At 43.0% G+C, this 27,741-nt stretch overlaps 1 long non-coding RNA gene across 1 annotated transcript in view; it reads left to right on the forward strand.

Moving 5' to 3' along the window:
- Positions 1-19,781, forward strand: part of LOC115589248 (uncharacterized) — a 102,047-nt gene extending 82,266 nt beyond the window's left edge. The window contains exons 6-7 of the long non-coding RNA XR_003985504.1: positions 19,134-19,186; positions 19,540-19,781. This is a non-coding gene — a long non-coding RNA (uncharacterized LOC115589248). The remainder of the gene's footprint in view (positions 1-19,133; positions 19,187-19,539) is intronic.
- The last annotated feature ends 7,960 nt before the right edge of the window (positions 19,782-27,741 follow it).

The raw sequence follows: 27,741 nt of genomic DNA on the forward strand, positions 1-27,741 counted from the left end.
ATAAAACCTTAACACTTTTACAAAACTTTCTGCCTTTATCTTCATTTTCAGAGAGGACAACGTGCCTTATTAGTTTGGGGTTATGTTTTGGGGCTTTGTAATTAATTTGGAGATGAGTTTCTGAGTGATTTATTTGGCTCCTCGCTAACAAATGAGTAAAGCTGGGTGTTTACTCATCTAGAAGACAACCATGGAGCTTTTTTTCTGCCTTTGAAGGCTTAAAGGAGAGGTAGGATGTACATTAATTACTTGGAAAAGATCTCATGTACTTCTTCAAACCACTCTGAGTGAGGAGTGTTTTGGCTCCCACTTCTCTCTCAGTCTGTTTAATGAAAAATAGATACCACAACACATCCAGAGCTAAAAATTCCCCCCCAAAAAAGTTTTCAAATAGACAAAGTGTGAACTTTGATATGCATCCCCGAAGACAACCTTCACGTGGCATGGGAAGGGTGCGAAGGCGAAGACAGCGCGCGAGAGGAGAAGATTGGATTTGATATCAGGTCGAGCTCAGGCGGGTGGAGGGGGTTATATACTTAGTCATACGATGTCACAGCCCCTAATGGGGCAGAGAAGCGATGCACTGATATCCTTAATTGATGGATTAGAAGCACATAATTCCCCGCAGAGAGAGGATGATCAAGAGAACGGAGGAGAGGGAAAGGAGCTCGAGTAAGCAGAAGGGAGCGGGAGCTTGAACATGACCTGAACGGTTAATTGAATAGGGGAAATTCCCAGGATATTATATTCAAATGAAGCTTCAGGGGCACATGTAGAAGGGAGTAAGGGGGGATGTGAGGAGGAGAAGAGCATGGCAAGGGTTCAGAAGGCAATGTGCAAGACCCTCGTGTCATTAATAAGCGTCAATATTTTGTGCCCTGTCATCTACAAGTCAACAATTGCCATGTAACGTTAGCTACCTAGCTAGCTAGTTAGCTACCGAGACATAAGCAAAGTGGTAGCGATTGTTTCACGATTGTTATAAAGAAAAACGTTTTAATAAGCTGAAATGACAGGAGTTCTTATAACCCATGCCCCCATTTCACAGATTCATGTCCAGGGGTAGGGTGCCCTGATTCTTGTTGGAACAGAGAAGTAGGCTGATATATCTGAACGCATTGTGAGCATCCATGCTTCTCTGTCAGATAAATGGCAAATTCACTTGCATGTGAGGGGTAAGGGGCCAAACCCAGAAATGGGATTGGTCCTAAGTATGACTCTGAAGCCATGTAACCCTAAAACTTTGCCCGAAACCTCAATCCCAACAAGAACTGGGGCACCTTACCCCTGGGCTATGTGGTAGGGGCAAAGGGTGCCTGGGTATTGGGCTAAAGTCAACAAATAGTGGCACTGTATAAGTTAAGAACACTGTTTTAACAGTCCAATTTGGCCGGCCACTCAAAGCGCCAGTGTTTGACAAGTTGGGAATGAGACTTAACGATTAACAATCTTACAAATTGGACCTTTAATGAGTGTAAAGCAGATCGGTAGTTCAAGAGAGGTGGCTTTTGGGACCGAATGGCCATGTTGATGGATGATGGATGGGGTGAAGCAACGGAGAGAGGGCCTGGGAGCGGATAAATACCAGCACACCATTTATACATCAAGAGTGAAAGGTAGATCCACAGCTGAGAGGTGGATGGATGGGTGGAGGAGAGAGGAGAGACCTCTAGAGGAAAGCAGCAGATCCCTGTCTAAAACTCCCCTTTCATCTGGCCCACACAGTGCCAGATCAATCCGAACGCCCGCCCATCATTAGGCATCAAAGGGTTGTAGGCGGGGGATCCTGTCTGCACACAACTAATCCCCTTTAAACGTGCCTTCTCAAGGAACAAAGCCGCCATTACATCCACAATGCATTTCTGGATGATCTGCACTTTTCCTGTGATGCGCCACGATCATCAAAGCAAAGCGAGGTGGCAGGAAAGTTACAAAGGAAGACTTTGAAATGCAGACGTGATTTCTATGGCGACCACCTGGTAACCAAGGATAAATAGCGGCGTCTCTCAACAGGTTCGCTCATTTTGAATTCACTCCAAATGTTAGCATCTCCAGAGGAACGAAATTCATGTTTAAATGTCTCCATTTTTAGCCCAGAACTCCTGGTTCACATTGATAAATGTTCTGACACCGACTTAGGGGACATGTAAAACAAAGGTCAGATGCGTTCACCGGGAGTAAAATCATTTCCATCGCAACAGATGACAAATGGAGTCGGTTTCTTGCGTTATTGTCAGGAGATTCTCCCCTTCCCTTTCAGCGCTCTCACTCTCATTTCTGCTCTGTGTGTCTCTTACTGTTCCTCCCTGAAATCCATGAATAAATAATTCAAGCCACAGATTTTTCATTTTATGACTGAATATGATATTTATCCTGTACCCGATCTTGCCACCCACCCACCTCTCTGAACGAGCGCATGAAACACTCTTCACCTGAGACTCAAACACGACTTTGTAAAAGCCCTCAACCCTTCTTTTTTTTCTTCTTCTTCCTCTTCTTCTTCCCTTTCACCGCTTCAGGATCATCTCTTGAGCCCCCAAAATGTTGTCTCAGCACCACTTGAGTTGCTTTGTTTCTCTTAAGAATCCTCTCTTCTCCTCCCTCTTCTCCCTCTCATCCCACCTTCTCATCCCCGCGTTGCCCTCCTCCCGGAATCGTGCCGTGAATCTGAGACAGTGACAAACTCCGACAAGAAAGCCTGCAATCTTGATACCTCTCTGCATCTCAATAATGGAGCAACTTGATATGAGAGCCTTGTTATCAGGGCCCTCTTGGCTCACTGCGTGTTGCATCCCATCCGTCAATAAGGAAAAGAGGGGAAGAAGTGGGGAGACACGGGGGGGAGAAAAAAGGAGGGGGGGGGGGGGCTACGGTTCAGTTATCACAGCAATGGGATTAATGGATGTGTGGGGCTTAAATTGGCTCCTGATGACAGCGGAGGCCTCACCGTGTTTCTATCAGTTATCGGCAGGTTTCCCCCCCATTACTCAGTCTCTTTCTCTCAGTCTCTCCCCCCTCCCCTTACTTTCTATCCTCCCTCACTTCATTGCTGCAGTTTATTCCTGGACCTTTTTCACCATTTCTGTCTGAATAACCCCCCCACACATCAATCTCCCCTCCACTACTTCCCTCTTTGAATCCAATTCTCCAGACAGCATGATGTCCAAATTAAAGAATGTAATGGCAGCTGACGAAAATACACAGCCCGGGAGCAGTAAGTCTAATGCGTAAAAGGACCGAATGAACATTTTCAATATTTGATCGCTGGATATGCTGTTGAGCAGAGTCAGGGAAATATATATATATTAGGGCAGTGGCTCACAAACGGGTCGGGTCTAATGTACATGTTCTTATTTCATCTGATGTCAAGGTGGATGTTAAGTAACTCAACATAAGTAAAATCTATGACAATTCATTTTTTATACCATTAAACACAGTAAGAGTGGATGTTTACACTGGTCGGGCCAAGTTTGCATTCTTCCTAGTCAGCAGAAGCTGGATGTTTCAGCCATTTATCTGATACTTTCAGCTATTACGCGATAGCTAGCTGCTAGCATTTTTTGCTAACTAGTCCAGCATTACTTTTCGCTGATTATTTCAGCTGCAACTCTATCTTCCTATTTTTAGCTTTAACGACTTCAACCATTTACCGATCAGGCTACATTTAGCTAACATTAACCATTTCAACTGTCTATCATTAGCCTACTTTTAGCTAGCCTAATTTGAACAATTTCAACCGTGTTAGCGTTACTTTTAGGTAATTATTTCCAATGTTTAGCTAATACTTTTAGCTATCTTTTTAAATGTTTATCAATTACATTTACAATGCTAACAAATTCAACTGTTTACCCATATACTTATAGATATCTCAAATTTCTCAGTTATAGATTGTTGACCATGTCGGCCTATTTTGACTGTTTCAATCTATTACTTTAAGCTAACTATTTAAAACCTTTAGGCTGTCCATTATTTTTAGCTATTACAACAGTACTTTAAGATAACTTAAGCAATTTCATCCATTAGACTAGTTTTAGCTAATGTTAAGTATTTCAACTGTTAGCAAACTATTTCCATTATTTATCCTATATTTTATCTACCTTCTAAAAAATGTTTATTCATTACATTTAGCCAACTTTTTATTTATTACTACTTTTAGCACGTTAACCATTTCAACTCTTTATCAATTACTTTTAGCTATTTCAAGTTCCTCTGTTACAGCCTTTGTCGTCAACCATCTTGGCCTATTTCAACTGCTTACGTTAGCCTACATTTAACTTCTGATTTCAACTGTTAATCTATACAGTATAAAATTAGCCATCTGTGTTAACTGTTCACCCATTACTTTTGGCTAAACATTTCACATTTTGAGGTATTTATGTGAGGTGTCTATCAATTATTTATAAATCAGTTTTATTTCAAATGTTTAGTCCTCATTTCCAACAAGCTGATTTCAACTACTCAGCTCACTTTTTAACTAGTTCTCATGCAGTCTGTTTCAATGTACCCCAGGGCGACTGACTACCCCCTGGGGTCTATCTACAAGGGCATATGGCTTCTACCACAGCTGAATAGACACCATCAGGTGCAGCAGCACATCACTCCATTTTAAGCGTTTCTAATAAAGCCAGTTTAACACTTCTAAGAATATATCTTTTATTAAGAGGGACTTTGTCAGAACTAATTTGGTTCAAAAGGCTTATTCATCTAAAAAGAAACTTGTGCTCATTGCAGCAGACGGGCTCGGAAGGAAGAAACTGTCAAACCACTATCAAAAAACTTCCCGCGATAGTCTAATTACTTCTCACTCTTGTCAATCTCGGTGTTTAACACTGAGAGGAACGGAGGAAGAGGCTTTAATCGAGTAAAGCCAAACTCCATTCGTGGTGAAAAGGGAAGACAGCCATTCTGCTGCGAGTGATTTGGCACACAGTCGCAAATGCTGCAAACTATGAGACATCCTCAAGTCTTTCGGGGTGGGCCTGTGTTGATCAGCCCAGTCCTCCTTTTGTGTGCTCGTTTCTTTATGTCCCACATCCTCTCTGTCACAAAAGTCCCCTGTAGGTCTCTTATTTTCCCTTGCAAATCCTATCAGTTCCAAAACACACACGGGGTATTGCGACGATGTTTGGAAGAAGTTGATTCAATTTGCTTAGGGTTTTTTTTTCTTTCTTTCTTTCAGTCTTTCTTTCTTTTTTCTGGGGAGCAGGGCACGCCATTCAAACATCTATGTGGATTCATAAACATCTGCTGCTGATGAAAAAGATACCCAAAAAGGTTTGACGGAATATGGAGCGAAAAAGCTTCTTGGTCTGTGCAATTTGCCGCTGTCAGTTACGGCGTCGACGTCTAAGAAATGGCTCTATTTTAAGGAAGGGAACCATCCGTTTTTTTTAAATTACGCAAGTGTTTAGGGAAGTCTTTCAAAGTAGAAAGATATGGCAGATTCCCTCAGGACCTTCTGTGTGAAATCAGAGGTACGAGGCTCCCACCTGACATCGATGATTTCCTAGAAACACTATATGTCATATCTTCGACGAGGAGCGTTTTGAAGGCTTTGTGACTGCGGCGTGGGTTTGACACGTTATAGAGCCGAGCGCACGGAAAGTGGGAGTCAGTGTTTGCTCTTTCCTGTTGCGCGTCTTGTTGTGGGAACGGGGTGAGCTGCATCTTTACACATGGCTTCCCCTCGGTGAAGGCGAAATGAAGGGGAGCCCTCGGGGCAAACACAAAGACAGGAGGATCTGGAAGAGTCTCAGATGAGCATAAACACAAAGAGACACACTGACACAAACACACACAACATAAACAACAAGCACTTGAGGAAATTGCACATTCAGACACACAATAATCCTCCATCCTTCAGTCTTGGCACGTGGGCAGCAATTCTGGCCTTTTCAGCACCACGGACAGCAGCCTCCTCCTTCAACATACAGTACATGCATCAGCCACATAAACTAAAGGCAATCACGCCGGTTTGCTTCCGATTTTAAACGACACAACTCTTGCAGGTGACTCATCATCCAATCAGAAAACCATGAGGTGAAAGACCATTGCACAATTAATCTTAAATTTCCTCTCGTTTTTTTTTTCAGAGAATCTGCCTCATGACACCTTTCGACTTGTGTTCATGTTTTGTATAAAGTGACTCGGCCCACCTCTGCTAGTGAAAGGCTAATTAGTTTGACACATCAGTGCCGAGCAAATCGTAGCAAATACAGTGAAATAGACAGAGGGCTTTTTAAGAACCCTGCGCTATTGATACTGTTGCTCCGCAATGTGGTGACATGTCCCAGGCGCACAAGGACACATGGACTCCAAGACTTAAATCAGCATGTTTAAAAAAGCATCTGATGGGTTTGAGTGACTGTAAAGAAAAGGTTTCTGGTTTCTTATCTCTCTGAAGTAAAAAATATATCTTTGATTTGTTTTTTTCGGTCCGAGAGCAAAAATGAATCTTTGCAATGTATGTTTCTGCAGACCACATGTATGTTGAAACTTAACATTTGTTAAGTGTGGCGACTTAAGATTTTTTCAGGTCCAATTTTCAATATGTTGTGACAACGCTGTGCTTTTGTTTGGGGTACAAAAACCTCTTGGTTAAGGTTAGGAGAAGATCATGTTTTGGCTTATGATAGCTGTTTTCGGGTCACAGTTAGGGTTAGGGTCGCAAGATACCTTTTTTTGTCGCCACGAACACGGCTGGAAATTGTCCCGAGGTCTTTATGAAAATATCCGGCACCTTCGCACTTACAAATGTTGAAGTATAGTCTTGAACTGCTGTGACTAGCTCCGAGGCCCTCCCCGCCTGTAACCCCACCGCCGTCCCGTCCACGTCCTGATACGAATGTCGGGGCACGCGACAGTCTTTCAGCACCCACACAGGGCCCTTTTAAAGCAATCATGTAAAACATCTAGGAACTAAAAGCAAGGTGAAAAAATGACATTTAAATACAGACAAACCTTTAGAATCCAAAAGTGAAACGGTCTGTGTGTGTCGAGTTTGAGATGCATCTTGCCGCCGCAAAGGAAGTACACGCTGACAACACCACATCTCTCCAGCCTCCCTCCCCCTGTTATCTTTTATCCTCGGAGCAAAAAAGCTTTGCGAGTAAATTATCCCAAACTTTTTCTCCCCTCGGAAAAACAGCCGAACATGTACTTTATCGCCTCCGTCGTTATTTTTGTTTGTGCATTTATTTCTCTCCGTCACCCCCTTCATCCCCCTCTGCCGATGATTTGTTGCGATTCCGAAGAGACAATACGTGCAAATTGCACAGAGGGGATCAGAAATTTACTTCTTGATAACATCTGTTACTAACTATTCCGCCCAGCATGCAGAATCAGTGCGCCCCCGTAGACCCGTTTTCCCCCTTTATCTTATTTATTTGGAGAAAGGGTTATATTGTCTCATACACCACAAGGTGCACCGAGGAACCTCTGTGCATGGCTAAACGGGAACTTTTATAGCCATCCCTACCCAGAATGGCAATTAGCTGCGGTAGACTGGGGAAAAACACAGAGCGGAGTTGGTATGCAGAGAGCTCTGCAAAGTTAATGGACTTTTAAATCGACACTGTGCGCCAAATTCCCTTATTAATGCCATCCCTGGTCCCTGCCTGCACGACCGTTTGATTTCAAAGGTCAACTCTCAAATGTCAACATTGGACCAGTAAATAGGGTGCACTTTTATGACGCGTGGCGGCACTTTGTGTCGGAGGCATGAGAAGTGAAGGAGTGGCGGGGTGAAGAGGGGACTTCCTGCATGTAATAATTATCTGTTTTACCTCTGTTTACCTTCTAAATGACTTTACATATAGAGGCTTCACACATAAATGCACACACTTAGATTAGACACCTTATACTAGATACCGAGCTCTGTCACTGCATCAGTAAGAAGCTGAGTGCCTTGCTCGAGGACGCCTTGGCGGGGATTGCTGTCCCTACTTGTTCGCATCCACTCGCCAGGTCCTTCCAGCCAATTTAAGGAGCTTGACTGGATTGCACCACCTACATGTTTCCATTGTAGGATGTATAGAATAAGACAAATCAAAAACCTTCATTTTTTTGAGTTTGCTGTTGTTGTAAACCAAACTCCAAATTATCTCACACTGAAATGCACAGAGGGAACTGGAGGAGCCGCTCACAGCTGGTAAATTAGGAAAACTAATTGCGATTGATTGAAACCCCTCCAGTAACATCTCACAACACAAAACAAAAAAAACAATAAAAAGAAATACCATTACAGTGTTGTTCTTTCTGTAAAGTTTGGCTAAATTTGGCCGTTTAACGCCACAGTTTGACTGATGTGGTACAGGCCTTGTATCTGTAGCCTAGCCTACCTGTTAGCATAAAAATATGAATCAAATATGTTAATATCTTGTATAACTGCAAAAACAGTATAGTATGAAGATGAGTATGTAGGTACTGTGTAGAATTAGTATGATGAGTTCTTAACAACTAGCTAATCTCGAATATTCAGAGGAAAATGCCCGATTATGCTAACCACAAACACTTGGACCTAGCCTACTTGCTCATTTTGTCTTATGTTATTAACATAGCATTGTGTAATTTGAGGTGTTTTATTATTTATTTCCGTTCACTCAATTATCAGTAACCAGAATTCTGATCAATATTTGGGTCAGATGTACTACTTTCACAATCTAAACAGGTCGTATCTAAGCTAGCTAGCAAGCTAACGTTCTGTTTGTGCGTTGCTTTGCTCCATCAGAGCTACAACTGTTTGTTACTGAGTTTAAATGTTGTGACACCGTACCACTATTTCTATGTAGGAACTAGTCTGTGACATTAATGTCCATCAGCCTTTTATATGACTTATTAATGAACACAATTCTTAATCAGTGAAAATATGATTGAGGTTAATGTAAGAATCAAACTGTGATTTGATGTCTCTCATGCAGTTGTTCAAACAGTCAAACAGTTTCTGCAATTATTACTAAAGCATGATTTCAGCAAAGTATAGGCAGCTGATACTCACATCAAAAGTGCCTTTCTATCAAATTAAATGTGTTTGTTTGTTTGAAAATATGACAAAACACTCTAGGTAATAAATTAAAACCCAATACCCACAAAATAAGGACCCACTTCCCTTGAGAATGTGGTCCCACATGACCACAAATTGTTCTGCCATAGTTCTGACAGTTCTGGTTGTCTCATATGACACATTTCTGTATTTGGGTTTTTTGCCTGTACTGGTTTAAATTGGACAGGGGCAAGAGAAGAATTGTGAAGTCACATGCTTCCGTTCACCAACCAGGATATTTTGATTAAAATCTACTATCAGTAAGTGTTTTTGCTAAAACATTTAGCCACAAATGCAAACATTTCTAACTTTAAAGGTCCAATGTGGAAGAATTTTGGTTTTAAACATTCCAAAATGAACTGAAATTATCATCCGAATGTCAAATAATAGTTCTGATTAATGTCAAAGACGTCTATTTAATTTGTTGCACAGATGTCTACTAAAGTTAGCATGCTAACCAGCTAGCCTTTGCCTTTCCTGTCTTGAAATAGCAAGGCAAGGCAAGGCAAGTTTATTTGTATAGCACAATTCAGACTCCAGGCAACTCAAAGTGCTTTACAGGACCATACAAATGACATTAAAAGAAATTAAAAATTGCGATTAAAATACATCTAAAAACAAGTAAGAAGACATCAAGAAACAAAACATTAAAACAAGTTAAGAGAAAAGGAAGTAGGCTAAAACAGAACAGGTTTAAAAGAGACACGACTAGAAAATAAAAGATTACATTTATAACATCCCGAGCGTCCAGTCTGGCCTGCCAGCTGCCCAGCTAACTGAGCTGACTAGCTCACAGCAGCTAAAGTTAGAGGCAGTTACCACAGTTACTCCAGTGTTATGCTGTCCCCTGTTCTTTTGGAGTGACATTGCACAGTAGGCAAAATCTTGCATATTGCACCTTTTAAGTTTTATCGTTACAATTTGAGCCTTTAGTATAAATATTGTGGAGAAGTTTCAGGGGCATTTAATTGAGTACTTTTCAAAGAAAAACCCAGGATTAGTCTAACTAACTATAACAACAACATTTAATTTTTTTTTTTTTTAAGATGCTCTATTTATTTGCCAGCTTTCGCCCCCGAAAACTAAAAATGTTGTTTTCAGGTATAATCAAATAAAAAAAGAAAAAACATGTTGGATATAGGATTACAAACTGCAGGGGGGGTTGCATTTAAGAGCAAATATGGGTTGATGTGCAGCATTTGCAGCAGACCATGAGGAAGCATCATTAGCGATGGTGAAAATGAGAGACACTGAAAATAGGTTTATTTCTATCTTCTTCTTTTTTTCTTGACTCAAACACTAAACAGTGTTTACGGGAAAAGAGCGATAAACACCCTCCGGTGGGATGCAGTCACAGACGTTTTTTTCCGTGCATGAGCTGGACAATGATGGCGAAGATCGTCATTAAAAGAGAGAGCGGGGAGGAAAAACACGATGATGGACGTCTCGAGATGAAGACCGCACCGAGTCTGGCGCCGGAAGGGAGAGCGCGCCGTGCTGCAAACCTTAACGCCCAGCCCGAGGCTACAAGCTGCGAGTCCTGACCCCGTGACTTTCGACGGACCACGGTGCAAATAATGCCACGGGCCATATGGTAGCCTGACGGAAACAACACATTATTATGGCTCGCACGCTGAAAAAAAAAAAAAAATTCCTCACAGATCCGTTCATCTATGGACGCCGCTGTGAAAATGTACTACAGTATTGATTGCGCTGATGTAGCTGCAGGTGCAGAGGGACATGAGAACAGAGCGAACAGAGCACGGAGAAGAAGAAGAAGAAGACGAAGATGTGGAGGAAGTGAGGGGAGAAGAGGCAGAATCCAAACACGGCCTCCAGCGAGCAGACTGTATCTGTCTATTTTAATTTGCTTTCCTAATTATCTGATTGCTGCCTGCGCCCGTGGATTCATTCCCCTTCTCTAAATATAGGCCCAGATTGTTCCATAGCTCTGCTCACAAATTCCCTTTGATTGTTTTTTTTGTTTTTTTGCTGCTGAAAAAAAACCTTCCGAGCGGTGAAGTAGCCCCCTTGCTCAATAAAAAATGACGCCCGGGCGAGATGTTTTTTTTTTTTTTTTTTCTTTTAAAGCATTTGTTAATGTGCCCGCAAGGCACGACGAGCTTCCTGTCCTACTTGAAAGGCACCTCATCAAGGCTTTCCAGATGTTTCCCCTCTGCCGTTTTTTTTTTTTTTTTTTTCATGCAGCCCCGCTTTTGTTGTCAACAAAACGGCAGAAAGTTTTGTCTCATTAATTATTGTTCGCTCTCCGCCTTTTGTTGCGTCTCGAATGCCGTGTTCGGCGGGGTGGGCTTTGTTGCGTTCGTTCAGTCTGGGGATGCAGGGAGTATGTTAGCACGGAGGAGAGGGGAAACGAGGAGGGACGGAAGGAAGGAAGGAAAAAGAAAAGGATTTTTTAAGAATGCAACCTGCTGGTTTATCGGGGGGTTGAAGGTGACGGGGAGCGGGGTGCGTAAGCGGCAGCCGCGAACGCCTGTCGGAGTAAATTTGGGTCAACGCACAACCATCTTCCACACACAGACATACACACACACACACACACACACCTTTTTCGATTATACATGTGTGTCAGATTCCTTCTAAATGTTTGCCCCGCGCTCATCGATTTGCTGTTGCCCCGGCCTGATTGATAAGCCGGGCACATTCATCTATTAGTTTTGGTCCTCCGAAAGCAACTACTCAAGATGAAAGGGACAGCTCTTTTGCTTTTTTTTGCGGCGAGAGTCTGCATGCTTATATATATTTGTGTGTGTGTGTGTGTGTGTGTGTGTGTGTTTGCTCGGAGGCAGCTGCCCGTCTACCATTGTCTAGACGGAATCATGTGGCTGCATACTGAGAGAAGAGGAGGTGAGAGAAAAGCTGCCCCGCGTTGATAATTCTCGCCGATGCTCATTTGCCGTGATGCGAACCCCTAAAAAAGTGAAGTTGCGAGGGGAGAGAACACCAAACTTTTTCAACTATGTGAAAAAGGGGTGAGGCTGAGGGGGATTTCGAAGCGAAGATCAGCTCTCCGGCATAAAACACTCGACGAAACGAGCGACGAGTTAAGGGGATTACGATTATAAGGCTTGCAAAAGTGTTCAATACAATACTATCAACTGTATGCATACCCCCACTGTGTCTTCTCTGGGTGTTTTTTTGTTTTTTTTTCCCCTCCGCCACACGAGACGGAGGCTGATGTCGTAAACGCCTCATTATTCGCTCGGCGCCAGGCCACATGCAGCCGGAGACACTTTCATGAAAAGTCTGACACGCCGCAACTTCTCAATCCTCCGCATCTCCTTTCCATCTTTAATAGAATCGCCACGCGCACCAACCCCAATCAGCCCCCATAATGCCTTGCTCTCTGCATGCCCCCTGGTTATGGCTGTGCCACGCTATAATGGTCCCCCCCCCCCCCCCCCAACACCACTACCTTATCTGACACACAGTTATGCAAATATTAGGTTCCACCCGAATATCTGGTGACAGGAGTTTCACTCTCTCCCTCCCCTGATTATGTGGCGATAGGCTCACTCGGGCCCCGGAATAGACCGGCTCGCACATAATCATGATTAGTCATATCTCGTGTTCGCAGTGATGTAAAAAAAAAAAAAAAACATCACCGCCCTGGTCTTTATTGTCGCCGGGGCCTGCGTTTTCCATTTGTGTGCGAGATGGGCTGATGGACAGTCGGAGATGGATGGAAAATCCTTTTCACGCCGCCGGTTCAGATGTTTTATGTAATGTGCCGCCGCGCTCCATGTCTTCCTAACGACGACTTGTAAATGCTAAAAAGCCCGACAAGCAGTCAGACATTGCTTTTTGCGCTCCAGATGATCGGCTTCTCAGCCAGAAAGCTGCAGATCATGATCAGGTAAAGTGGTAATTAATTAGCGTGAGAAGGAAAACAAACCCTGGGTGCATCACTGAGCTGTGCAGAGATGTTGGCTTCTGCTTCTCTGCCCCGGTGAACGCCAGAATGTGAACTTAAACACACTGACCGAGAGTGTGACACAAAACCCAAACAGTGAATATAGATTGTAATGGGATAGAGCACATATGTTAACATTGTGCTGTCATAGAAAAATCTCTCATGACGCTAAAGCCTTTCACATAACTGAGGTCAACTGTCCAAATGTGAAGGAAGCGTGCTAATCAGCTAGCCCTGACCTATCTTGTTTCTAAAGATTCTATGCTAGCAGAACACCATCAGTCCCCTGATTCCTCAGACTCCTAGTCCGGACTGCTAGCTGCAGGGCTAACTGAGCCAACTAGCTAACGGCAGTTACAGTTAGCAGCAGCTGATGCTAACGTTAGAGGTACGTTGCCTCCTTTTTGTTTTGAGTATGAATTGAACAGGTGGTCAATTCTTACGTATCACACCTTTAACTTTTCTTGGTCAATTATTTATAATTTGCAAAGATATCATTGACATGTCAGGGTAATGTCTTACATGGTTAGCAAGCATTTGTTTTTTTGACATATCCAGCATTCATTTGGAGCCATGTGTCTGGCCACCTGACATTTGTAAGCTATCTTAACTCATCTTTTCACTCCACCTTTGTTGCCAGCAACTCTCGTGGAAAGTATTCTATTTAAAGCCTAGCATTTAGCTGGTAGCTTTTGTTAGCAGCTGAAAATGAGGTTGATTAGAGCGGAGTCACGGGGCGGAAAACCAAAACAGTAAGCTAAAGGATGCTAAAATACTTGCCACCTCACACATTACATTGACTTATTTGGTCAAGTTTTAACATTAGTGCAAGTATTGCAGTAACTTAAAACTAAAAATGTTGGCATACCTTTGCTTAGTGGTTTTGTAGGTCAGCCAAAACACCAGAAAAGATGAAGCCATTATAGGCCTACGTTTCTGCAAAGCATGGCTATGTTTCATATGTATCACATTTCAACATCTCGGCAATGCATTTCGTATCACGTTCAGATCGTATATGTATGAGCTGACTTTGAAGGTGCAATACATACGAATTTCAATTCAATTTACTAAATGTATCAACGGAATGTGAACAAATAGCAGTTTTGACATTATGATGTCCATTTACCATGTTGCAATGATGTCTACGAAGTTAGCGTGCTAACCAGATCCTGCTTCAAAGCCCTTGGTAGCAGTATAAGAGCCAACACTCCCCTGGTGCCTGGGCTCCAAGTCTGAATTGCTAGCTGCACAGCTGACTGAGCTAACTTGCTAATAGCAGCTACAGTTAGCGGTCGCTCTGGTGATACGCAGTGGCAGTAATTTGACAGCTGGCCAATTCTTTTATATTCCCTCTACTGTTAAAAATATCCTGAAGCGTCATGCTCACCAAATTTTGACGAGGCATGGGAACATTTTCAAGCCTTCTTTGTGTCAACTAAACTGGGTATTTTAAGTAAAACGTGATCTTTTCCTAACCGAGTATGTGCTAAAATCTAACCCGATCCTAACCACAGCGTTGAACCGGTTGAATCAGTATGATCAAATATTGTAGAAATTATGATATGGTAGGTGTGACACGTACAAATGTGACATCCTAGAAGGTTCAAATTGAACAAATCCTCAGTTTGGAGAAACAAACAATGCCAAGTGGCACCATTAAAGGCAGATGATGTGAACATAATACAAGTTTGGCAGAAATGTGAAGATTCAGCAGTGTATTGGACGAGAAAGCCGGACCGCTGGGAGCCATAAACAACACAAGGCACGGGGGATGCATAGCATAGCATAAAATAGCATGGCAACGGTCAGGTAATGTGCTCATGTGACTGTAGCGAGTGAGTTGACAGTGAGACTGGAGGAGGCAGGTGAGAAGTACGTGAGAAGTAAAATAACCAGTTTTTTTCTAACACACACACACACACACACACACACACAAACTCCATCTCCCCGAGGGGTAGTGATCTGTGACTCCTCAATGTTCTGTGCACATCTGAGATGACAGCACACACAACATGGCCAGCGCTCCAGTCGGGGGTTCCACATGATCACCCACAGCAGTACTGTACAGCAAACAAGATACAACCACACTGTGTGCCGACAAGGAAACAGGGCCAGGACTCTCCCTGAATCCGGCAGTGTCACACTCACACTTGGCCACATAATAATGTTCAAATACACAATTTGTGGTTTTGTCTGTGGCTGGCGCTGGAGTCACACTGAAGGCCCTTGTATTCTGGGGTCATGTTTCTGTGCGATTTATTCAAACACTGTTTCTTTTGTTATGACTAATGTGACGCAGGAAGCAAAGATTACATGGGGAGGAATTGACATCATTATATTTTCCTGGAAGAAGGTTGATGGTCCATGAACGACGGCATCAACAGGCGCCGCATCACAACTCGTGGCGCCCTGGTTCGGCATGTCGAAGTGTGCTTGGGCAAGATGCTAAGCCCCAAAGTGCTTCGGGTGTGCTGGTCGGCACCTTGCATGGCAGCCACAACCATCAGTGTATGAATGTATGAGTTATTGTCGCTTTGGACAAAAGCATCTGCTAGATGCCCTAACATTTAAATAAAATGGCTCCAAACAGCTCAACCAATGTAATATAAGCCTGAAAAGACATAATATACAACCTCAACACACGACTGAACTCAGACAGAGTGAGCGCTACCGCTTTTAGCTTAGCAGCTAAAGTGAAGATTTGTGTAAATATTTGTTCTTTTTTTCAAATCAGTTTAGGATCATGGGGCTTCTGGAGACTTAGATTGCCCCGGGGAAGCTGTATGAAGCCATTTGATTTATTTTTTGGGTTTGTTTTTTTTCCCCAGTCCCCATCTACTTCAGTTGTCTACTGTCTACAGATATGCTGTTTTGCTGTGAAGGTAGCAGATCGTGACCCAATCCTATTGCAGATGACATTTTGTTATTCCACACCAGCCCTTTAAGATCCTTTTGGATTTAATTTGACCCTGTTAACATTCAACTGCGAACACGGCAGAATGGGCTCAATTTGGTAAAGCAGAGGAACTTGTTTCCAAACAGTTTTTAGAGATAAACGCGCTGCTTACCACAATAATCGAGGGATTTCATTAAAAGAAAAAAAACCTACCATCGTCATTTCTTTTGCATTAAATGAAAGTACAAATTCAGTGTTCGGATCTTGGATGAAAACACTTGTTTATGTCGGTTTCCTTTTATCTACCAGGGAAACTCAGGATTCTGGCATTGAGTTCAGTTTTTCATTGATCACGACTTTTACTCGTGTTTGATGGTAAGCATACATTTGTGTCAGAATGCTTTTTATAAATGAGTCCCCATGACACTCATTACAACACAAGAGCGAAACGCTGCAATGACGAGTGTTATGAAGAGGTGTGCGATTTACTTTCCACTTCCTGCTGGTTATATTGATCAGAGGGAGGCGTTATTCTCCACAGACGCCATCATGTGTTCAGCAACATGTGTTTTTCCGGGGGCCCTCTGTACCCAGATGTAAATGTGTACATCTCTATAATTTAAAAAACCTGAGACATATATATACATATATATATATATTTTTTTTTCTGCCTTATTATCAGCAGAGGGAAAGGAGCAGAGCAGATTTCAATTTGAGGTGGAGGTAGTGGATCATGAAAGCGCTTCACAATTCAGGAACAAATTTGATATCCGTCTGGGAGTCAGGACCCAGAACGGCAGTGTTGTCAGGGAAAAAAATTGAAATGTTGCTTTATTTGCCGGCCCGACTTCCAATTTCACATCGCCGCTCAAACTTTTTTTCTGATCTTATCACGTCTTCTGACTTTTTCCCTTAACTGTTTTCGCTCCCACCACCCTCCCTCTCGCCACTTATTGGCGAATCCTCATCGACCTACTTAAACTTATAAAACTCGGACCAATTACACTTACAGAACCTTTTACAGTACGGTAGATTTTCGTGCAAGGAAGTAAGGAAGTTGGACGGAAAAAAAGAGCACACTCCGAGCTTATTTCATTTCCTCCCTTTTTATAAGATCAACTTTTTGGCATGCCAATAGCTTTTGCAATACGGCTCTGTTTATATTTCATTACTTTTTCTTTTATTTTTTTCACCGCGGCCTGCAAACCGAATAATATTGACAGAGAAGGGGGCTCCGTTTTCATCTCGGTCATCAATAACAGAATCTTTTTATTCGATGTCCGGCTTGCATGCTGATGATAATCGCCGCCAATGCATGCCATGGCTACAATAAAGACACTATTGGATTTCCCCCAAATTGATTTATTTTTTTTTCAATCCCAAAGTGAGGAGAGTGAAACAAAATATCCCTTTTTTTTCCCTTTCAGTGCGAGTTCGCTCATCTTCTTTTGTTGGATGTGTTTTTCCATCCCCAGCTTTCAGCTGCACGGTTGACTCCGCTCTCTCTCTCACAAGGCCTTTTTACCCTCTTCACTTATTTCTTCCATTTAGAGCGATTTAGCTATTACACAGAGGCTTTTATAATTGATGCTGTGCGGCTTTTTTGCGAGGTCCCTATTTGCTAAAAAGCTGGACGATTAATAAATGAAAAAAAGCCACCTTTGACCCGCAGATTTGTCTAAACAATGCGGAGCTGCTTGCGAGGCATAATTTTTATAATTCCGTGATTGTAACGGTGCAATTACAGAAACAAGGGGCCCCCTTATGCTCTTAAAGACATGCCTTTGTTCTTTTATCCCATTGATATTTGCTCCAAGTCCTTTTAGTATTCCCAAATAAAGAACAGTTTACCTCCTTCTCTGGACCGAGGAGGTTTTAAACTGGTTATGAAACTGAACTTAACACCGGTCCCTCCATGTGAACTGTATAATCAAATGACAGAGGAGATTGGCTTCTTCTATAAAGTGATCCTAGTCAGTCTTAAAGGTGCACTATGTAGTTTGTTTGTTTTTTTCGGGGAAGAGATTGTAATCCAAGGAAAAACAGATTATTTATGCGTAAAAAAACGAACTAAACAAACTTTTTATTTTAATGACTGAATAAACAAACTGACCTTAAAAAAAGACCTTGTTTATATTTGGCGGATCCTGACACCTTTTCTAGCTTCAAACACTGTTCTGGAGACCTTACTTTCCTCTGAGAGCAGCTTTTTTATTCAGCTATCGTAAAAAAAATTAAATAATAAAAAATGTGTTATTACATCATTAAAATTCTGAATTTGAATGTATTCTACGAAAACTAAATAGCGCCGCTTTAATGCAATGCCACCGATCGCCAAACAGTTTAACTACCTGCTCCTGTTACACTGAGCATCTGAGCAGATTCATAATGTTGTTCAGAGGGAGTTAAGACTCTTAAGATATTTGTCACGGCCCTGTCATTTCGGTTTAATTTATCCGTGTTTGCTGGGTTTTTGTGGTGTTTTTGCTCTCTGTCCTGTATTCTTGTGTTCCCCACCAGTGTGCTTCCCCTCTACACCTGGACAACATATCCTTTATTAGCCAAGTCCTGTTCCTAGTGTTCTTTCTAGTGCTTCAGCTCCTTTCCTGTTCTCTTGGTTTGTCCTCTCTTTCCCCTCACTTGTGCTTCTCCACCTGCACCCCATCCCCTTGTTAGTTTGGTTTGCATTTAACCCCAGTCTACAGTCAAGTCTTTTTGCCGAGTTGCTGTGCAGCCCCATTCCTGAAGTTGTATTTGCCTGCTCCTGTGATTCATTCTGGAATAATGTTCTGGAACTGATCTGCCTGCCTGCCTGCAGTCCCTTGCATCTGGATCCACCTCGTCTGCTCTCATCGTGACGGTGCTGACATCCGCCTTCAGTGATCCGACCTCAAGTGGACAGCTCTATGTCTGTCTTGCAAGATGATCTCACTTTCCCTGCTCTGTATGCAAATAAAAATGTACATCACTAGAACAAACCGACGACATTGTTTTCACAAAAAGACAGAAATCTCTTCATGTATAACAGATATAGCAGATTTAGCAAGGAGGACCAGATTGTTCAGAATTTGTCAGAGACAGCTTTTCACAGACTGTAAAAAGTCTCTTCAAACGCAACAACTACAAAATTGAGCATTTTTGTTAAGGGAGTCTGGGGACATCCTCCGCAAGCGACAAAGAAGTTGCCTGTATTAGCTACTGTTCACTGTTTTTATAAAACTTTTACATGTTTACTGTCCAGAAAATGTTGTCCTCTTTCACAGATGGTGAAATCGGTTGAACTGTAAACACAGGAGCAGACAGGCCGGTCAAGAAGGTAAGAAACAACTTCGTGTATTACAGTAAATGACGAATTCACAAGCAGGCACCAATGATTTCAAATTTTCCATTGCCATTTTGCAAAGTTTTTTAAAAGTTACCCCTCTTGCAATATCTTTTCAAAATTGCACTACTTGTTAAGGGAGTCTGGGGATATTGCAGTTAGGGTTTGATACCATGTCTGATCAGGGCCATGTCTTGCGCTTCACACTTAAAACGGTTAGCAAACTGAGCTAACTTCAGCTTTATTTAGAAGCTGCACCATCTACTTACCGTCCTCCCAAACAGAAATGAACAGCACCCTGTTTTTAACAAGAGTGTCGAGCCACATGCCTGCTTGTCCCCTTGCAGGGTCAAGGAGGGCAGGAGCTGATTCCAGCTGACATTTGGCGGAGGGGCGGGCCACGGGACTGGACAGGTCGCCGGTCAGTCACAGGGCTGACACATGGAGACGGACGTCCATTCACACTCACATTCGATTTAGAGCTGCTAACCCTGCATGTTTTCAGACAGTGGGAGGAAGCTGGAGCAGGTGAAGGAAAACCCACGCAGGAAGTCAAACTAAAAATAAAGTCAGGTTGTTGTTGAGTAGCTCACACTATACTCAAGATTTTCATTCATTTATTCCCTAAGAATCTAACATTGTTCCAACAACAAAATAAACTGTTTCGTGATTCAAAACTTCACCTGTAAACTTGCTTATTCAGTCTGTCTCACGCTGGATCTGTGGCTACAAATATCAGGCTTTTTTTTTTTGTACATCTGTCTTTACACCTGGCTGTCTGCAAAACTGTGTATGGCAAGAGTCGGAGTGAGGCATCAGGCTGGCGCAGTGCCCGGGAACCAGTGAGTAGGGGGGGTGCAGGGAAAGATGGCGCGAGAAGAGAGGAGGACATGTAAAAAAATGTGATAGGTGCCGTGGGAGTCCGACGATGCAAAAAATGAAAGTGCAACAACGGGACAGAGAGCGAGGAGAGGGAGAAGGGGAAATTTGGGAGGAGAGTAGGATGTGTCTAACTGCGGGAGCTCATGTAGGAGTGATGGGAGACCCCGCGGGGCCCCGAGGTAATCGTCAGGGGGTTTTTTTCGCGCTGGCTCTCCAGGACCTCGCAGGTGTGCGCTGCAGCGGGGATGTCACAACTGTTGTTTCTTTTTCTTTTCTTTTTCCATTCGGATGAGCACACAATAGAGAATCAACACGTGGGCATGGAGTTCCACACATACTTGCCAACATTGGGTTGTGAAAAATAGGGAGATTTTTTTCATCGGTGTATCGGCCCAAGTAACAAGGTTCCTTCACCAGGTGTGCGATTTATTTGTCATAATTTCTTGCCTTGTATTTTAAACCACACATGTCCAAAATTCTTAGAACAGTGTTTCCCCTAATTTTTTTTATAGCAGCTGTGCTCTGAGTTGATAACCTAGCAACACTAAGGGGGTCTGGGGGCATGCCCCCCCGGAAAAAAATTTGAAAAATGACCCTTTAAATCTCACCTACTCGTGAGATTTTTGAAAAGAAAATCATTTTCAGAATTTCAGAATCAGAATCTAAGACATGAGACAAAATAGTGTAGAAGCTGACATTGCTGCTTGAAAATATGTTAACATCCTGAGCATTTCAAAAGTCAGTGAGCCACATGCTATGGAAGCTATTGAGAAATAATTCATAATATTTATCATAATAATTCATCATAATTTCTGCATATTAATATTCATATTAAATAGAGGAAGCACTAAAATACAATAACAATAGGTGTCTTACTCGTCCAGTTTACTGATACAATCTGCAGCTGGTTTGGAGTCACTGGGTCACATGACATGAAAGATATTCTAAAAAACAGCAGTTATTTTGTATTAATTTATTTATGCTAAGTAATTTAATGACGGTCCCTAAATCAGTCTCAGTGTTTCAGCGCCAGGCTCTGAGAGGTGAGCTGACCGTCCTCCTGCTGCTGACACTGGGAGAACCTCAGTAAAGTCTCAGCTGGACCCGATATCCACAGAATATCCAAACTGAAACTAACTTCACCCCGGTTCGATGAGTCGCCCGTTGCAGCCTTTGAATAGGATGACGAGGATTTCAGTCACTCTACTTCAATGGTACAAATAGCAGTAATGACAATAATAATCGATTTCAAGATAACTTGGGGTGTGGTGCTTTCACTGTGTGCAACTTAAATTCCCCATTCGCTCGTGATATTAAACCGACAAAAATCACGTCATCATCAAAATCCAATGTCATTATGTTTATCAATACCCGACCGACCGTGCCTTGCGCAACGCCCCCCCCCCCCCCAAAAAAAAGAAAAACGGATTTGCATGATTCACGAGAGCCTCATTTTCAGGTCGGAAAAGCCGGATTGCGGGATTTATCAGGAACAATCACACACCTGCTCATCCACACAGGCAGGCCAGGGTTGCCAGATACTGCAACAAATATAGGGACACAATCTTACTTGTTTCCTTTACTGTAAAATCGGGAGATTAACGGGAGAAATTACTGACCGGGAGCATCGAGGGAGATAGGGTTAAAAATCGGGAGTCTCCCGCGTGAATCGGGAGAGTTGGCAACTATGGTTCCACACCCTGCAGCTCCACACCCTGCAGCTCGGCCCCTCACCTCGTCGTCTCCAAATTTACCCGTTCCAATAAAAAAACAAGCGGCATCCTCCTTTTCCTTTTATTTTCCTCTTGCTCCCCTCTGCCCTCTTTTGTCTGCAGCCCCCGGCTCGCGGTATTAATGAAATATCTTTCCAGCAATGTCGTAAGCGAGAAGAACTGTAAACACCATCTCTCATTAAGATAAAGAAGTCTGTACAGGCAGCTAAATGTCCCCGGCTTTCTGTCTTCATGCAGTTCACAACATTTCCTCGGATGACGCTTTGAACCGTCTGTGTGTCTGCGTCTCGGTTTGCCCTCCATCATCGCAATCTCTGACAAACTTCGAAGAAAAAAAACAAAGACAGACTTTTATATAGATTCCTTCACCGTTGATGGCTCCCCGGCCTGTCTTTCCCTTGTCTCTTTCTATTGCGGCAAGAGGAATGAAAAACAATGAGATTTAATCATCCCATTCTCCTTTTGCAAACAATTAGATTATGCCTTTGTTTTCTTCCAATTTGATAAGGGAATCTGACACCATTCTCGCCCGCGATACGCAGTCATACATTATGGAGACGGCGGAGTGTGCTTCTGTTAATAAGAATTGACAGGAGCTACCGCGGAAATAACAAGAACCGACTTTCTCCGGGAGTCTCGGGCCCCACCCCCCCCAAAAAAAACAAAAAACGTTGCGCTTCCACATACACAACGCTCACTCACACACACGGCCGACTTCAATCCACAACAGCACTGGGACATCCACAAGACATCCTCATCAATTATGAAGGAGCTCTGAGTACCATCCATTACACCCAATCAGCTGGAGAAATCACTGTTTTACCACCATTAGCATTCCGCAATTCATTAGGAAACCGCGGGCACGCACGCGCACGCACGGAATCTGCACACGTATGCAGACAATGCGGCCGATAAGCCAGGATGAATATGGAGGAACTACACAGTTCTCAGAATGCAAAAAGAAACCAGTTCCAGTCCCTAGTTTATTCATGACCTGAATAGCATGCCTGCACAAACAAGCCCCGACTAATGTTAATTAAGCAGAAAAGAGGCTCGTTAGAGAGAGGAGGAGGGGGGTGAGAGAGAATGGATTAATCCAAGGACGGCTGGAAGGAAACGTTCGATTGGAGTTGGAAGTTATAAGAAAAACATTAGCAAACTCTCAGGCATCAAAGGAAGCGTGCGTTTTGAAGGAACAAAAGGGTAAAAAAAAAAAAAAATCAGACGACAGGAGGATTTAGTTTCAATAAACCGCGGCGAGGAAGAGCCAGGGCAACGACGCCAGGCAGCTTGCCGCAGTATGTTCAGTGTGCCATAAAGCAGTGGATCACAAACGAGGAGCCACACATAACAAACACATTTCCTCAACAATTTGGAAGAAATCCTTTTTTCGTGTGAAACAATAGTCGCCATTTTTCAGGCCTCGAGGAGAAACAATTTCATCTTTGGTGAAGCTGCTCAAGAATCACAGCATTACTCTTCTGATGGAGGGCCACATGGAGACATTTTTATTGTTTAAAGTGAGATTTCTCAGCTGGGGGACTTACAGGACAATGGTGCATTGATCTTGTATTGGTGGCTTTGAAGGTTTAACATGTAGAATGTGGGCAGAATCCAAAGGTGGCTCCAGATACATAGGGGGCAGCATATCACCAAAGTAACCAACAACAACTGCTCTTTGTGAGCTATCCCTGGCTGTAGCTCGCAACCATTAGCTAATTAGCTCATAGCTTAGCTAGCCAGAGGCCTTAGAGCTTGCCTAGACTGGGACCTCCGTTCACAGGGGGACTGTACAAATACCTTACATATACTTCTTTACAAATGAAAACCTTGGCTGTTTGTCAATAGCCTTTTGTCCTAATGATGATGTTTTTCATTAAAACTAGCCACGAATAGTCACTGTTTTCTTTGACTAAAATGAGACTTAAATGCCCAGACTTAAAGTCAACGGAAACTTGACTAACTAGGATAGCATTCAGTAGAGCACATACCTCAACCAAGGCCAAGCCACCTAAATACGCCTGAAAAAGATCCATACATTATTCCCTGAGATATTAACAAAAATGTTGCAACGTTTAAGTGAGAAAAAATTCCTCGATCTGCACCAAAAGTTATTGGGGTCTATTCTGGGCAGAGACCCATCCTCCATCCAAGTTTCCAAGGAAATCCGTGCAGCAGTTTTTGTGTAATCCTGATTACAAACCAACAAACTATTCGACTTTTCATCTATCTAAACGTAAATGTCCACAGAGGCATTTTCTGACAGGAGGAGTCATTTCCAAGCATTAGACGCTGGATCAAAACAAAAAATGATGCCCCTACAACCCCACAAACATTATCTGGCTGCACCTGATTGGACACTCACGTCTTTTCTGCCCCAGGGTTTCAAACCGGACCAAGTTTAGCGGCTTGTTTGGAAACTTCCTCTCATATTACAACAAGGATCCAGCTAAATGTGTTTCTAGAACCATTTTTGGCAGGAAATTAACCACAACGTTGCTAAATCTATCTTAATCTTAGATTAACAATGGTTAATTGCACAACTGCATACATGGAGGTCTGATAAGGTGGACACATGTTGGATAACGACTTTGTCTTTAATCAAATTCTGTCCAAGGCACCTTTATCAGATACATGCTTTTGACTCAGTTGGGATCATGGAAGCTCAATCAAAGAGGTGGAATCTGAAGATGAAGGGATATCACCGGAGATGGAGTCCAATCCGGAGCTGCTCTTTGAGAAGAACACAAGGTCCGTCTGTGCGTACCCCTCAGCTCCTTCGGTGAGCTGTCAGGCGGCATTTTTGATGCGGCCGCGTTGTGCTACATTATGCATGCCATATTGAACCAAACCGATAAGTAATCAAGGCAAATCAAATATTCATTGGGACACATCTCGCCGGAGGCCGCGGAGCGTCCCCCAGGCAGATCAACAGGGACAACAAACCTTGTGAGTGAATGGGAAGCGGCGCAGAGATTCAGTTTAGCCTGGAAAACATGAATTCAGGGAGCGACGGGCTCAGCGGGTGTCCGCAGAGGTGCCACGCTGCAGTGCAAATAACAGTGATCTAATAATGTTTACAAGTGTACTCCAAAGTCTGAGTCTGAAAGCTGCTACCTTTTCCGTCTTCGAATCCATCCCCCTTTTTAGCAGCTCTTTGCATCTCCTAGCAACAGTGGAAATGTGTGGTTCTGTGTGATGCCGAGTTGTGCTAACAGACAATGGTGCGGCTGCGGAGATCTGCCCGAGATCTGTAATACAGATGTCCGCTGGTCAGACTAGTCAACAAAGGTGTCTCTGTGCCAAATGAGTCCGTAGCGGGATGAAAAAATGAAAAAAAAAACAGGCAAACAGTTGATGCGCACGAGCCGGAAACAACTCTATCATCTCTGCCTTTCTTTTCATCTGTCCCTTCTGTCTCTTTCCCCCTCTAACTATGTCTCAACAGAGCACTTGCCCCTCACCCTTTGGTCTATCTCGATCTCTTTTATATCCTCCAGTGGGAAATCAACCACATGCACGTAAACAAAGCCACACACACACACACACACACACACACACACACACACACACACACACCGTCCTGCAGCACCATGGGACTGAAAGAAGCTTCTATCAGCGCAGCTCTGTCTTTCAGGTTGTAATTAGCAGTCATTGTTGTTCTTCTGCTAATCAGAAATCTCACAAACCAATGAGGGTCATTATCTCGCCATCAGGAGGAAAAAAAAAGACCAGCCTGGCTCGGGGAAGATTCAGAGAGCTGTGTGTGTGTGTGTGTTATGTGATATGTATTATGATAGAGTTCACAGCCTTATCAAATAAAATGGCGAGATTGGATCTTTTTCAATCATTTGCATATAGAGGGGCTTAATATCAATTATGAGATGAAATGGTGTGATTGTTTCTTTCTCTGGCTAATTGCACCTTCGGTCTCGGAGACACGTTATTCCGGAGAAGGAGAAGAAGACGCAAGAAAAAGGAGCTTTGAGGCGAGCGACCGCGCAAACAAAGAAGAGCAGAGAAAACGGTGGCATTCAAAGGGTTAAACGGAGCTGAATACAGTTAGGAATGGAAATAAAAGTGCACGAATTCTCCAGCAGCCTCTGGACAGCCAAAAAAAAGAACAAGCTTGCTCTGAATGAAATGCAAATTCCAGCATTCAATCCAAAATAAACGGGGGGAAAAAAACACAGCACTGTCTTGTATTTTCATGCACTACACCACCTTAAAGTTTGGACCGTCCCTTTCATATCGTCTTTTACAAACAAAAAACTACGCTCAGATAAGTTGAAGTTGTTGTAACCCTAATTGACATTCAAGGAAAAAAAGCTAAATTGACGAATCATTGAAGAAAATAAGAAGAATGCTAAGATGCTGTGCACCAGTAGCACGACTGGAGGCGGTTCGGTTTAATGCCACCCATGCAACAACTGAAGGCTACTTGTCATACCAGACCAAGCTAGGACGTAGCAACAAAACCGCTAAGTGTGCAGCGTTTAGACCAGAGCTTGTTTTATTTCTCCTGAATTTAAACTTGTCACTTGAAAGAAGAAAAGAATGTCCTTTATTATTTATATATACTTTTAAAATTAACCCCTCCAAGCGTTTCCCTGTGGTATAACTGTTACAAAAAAGTGCTACATGGCTACCGCTAGCGGCCATTGAGTGAATGCCCATCTGTTCACTCTTGTCTTACTATTTGTTTTTGTTTCTATCAGTCTCCTTCACTTTTCTGTTGCAGTGTAGAGTTTCTACAGTTATTACATTGTAAAAACTGTTGTCCGGGGAGCGACCGGTGAAAACGATGCCTCTTCCTGTTTTGGTAGCGCAATTGCAGGCAAGGTTCCTTTGTGCTGTAATTCCACCTTCATTTTTTTTTTGAGCTGACCAATCTGTACGCTGATGATGTAATTTTTCTACAGCCTCCACTCTAAACAGTATGTAGTTCGGAAGTTAAAGCCAAAAAAAGCTGTGCAAGTTGCCAGTTTAAGTCAGTAGCCAAGAAAATGATCTTATTCTCACACCCCTTACTATAGGTACCCACTTTACATACAAATGAAAAAAAAAAAAAAAAAAATATTGGGACGATCAAACAAGGAACTAAATGTGTGCAATCTATACATAAACTGTGCATAACAACTTTTTGTCAGCAATCTAAACAAGCCAACGAAAAGGCGTTGGTGTTCATATTGGCAGGCTAATACCGGCAAATTAGACTTATGCAACATTGATGAGATATATAAACTCTTTGATTGGTGTCTTGGAGTGTGTGTACAGACGGTACATCAGACATTAGGTATACCAAACACCAGCCAAGGACGCCTAAACTTCAGAGGACGACTACGCCTCCAGCTCTATAGAGAGTCTATGCATCTTTAACAAGCAAATGTTTAAATCCCTTCCAGTTCGCCACTTCTGTTGTGTTGATAACTTTAGACCGAACAATCTTGCGATGAAGGTTACCGTGGGTGGACTGGCATTCTAGATTAGACGGGGATAAATAAATAATGGACTCCGAATGAGGCAACAAATTATGCTCGTCTCCCCAATTCAAATCAATGGCGTCCAATCTATATCTGCGTCCTTGGGATGGTTGCGGTTTGGAGAGCTGGGGGGCATGATGGTGCACAGCAAATTGCTGACTGTCTTATGTGGTGTGTTGGCCAGGGAGCCTGCCGTCGGCGATAATAGGGGTGGTCAAGGTCTCACACATGAACCGAAAGCCAATACATGGGACTCCGGATGCACGGGTCAAGAAATCGCCGCCACTAATGCACTCTCTCTTTCACGTTAAACGCTCATGTACGCGATCTTGCCATTTTCAATAGTCACATTTCTTTCAGTCATTTCCTTCCGCCGTGTTCTTCTTCTGCACAGACTGTTCATTCCTGCGCTCGCTCCCTCGCCGGTGAAATAAGGCAGCCTGTTGGACGG

Source organism: Sparus aurata, chromosome 10, assembly GCF_900880675.1.
Source record: "Sparus aurata chromosome 10, fSpaAur1.1, whole genome shotgun sequence".
Taxonomy (NCBI): domain Eukaryota; kingdom Metazoa; phylum Chordata; class Actinopteri; order Spariformes; family Sparidae; genus Sparus; species Sparus aurata.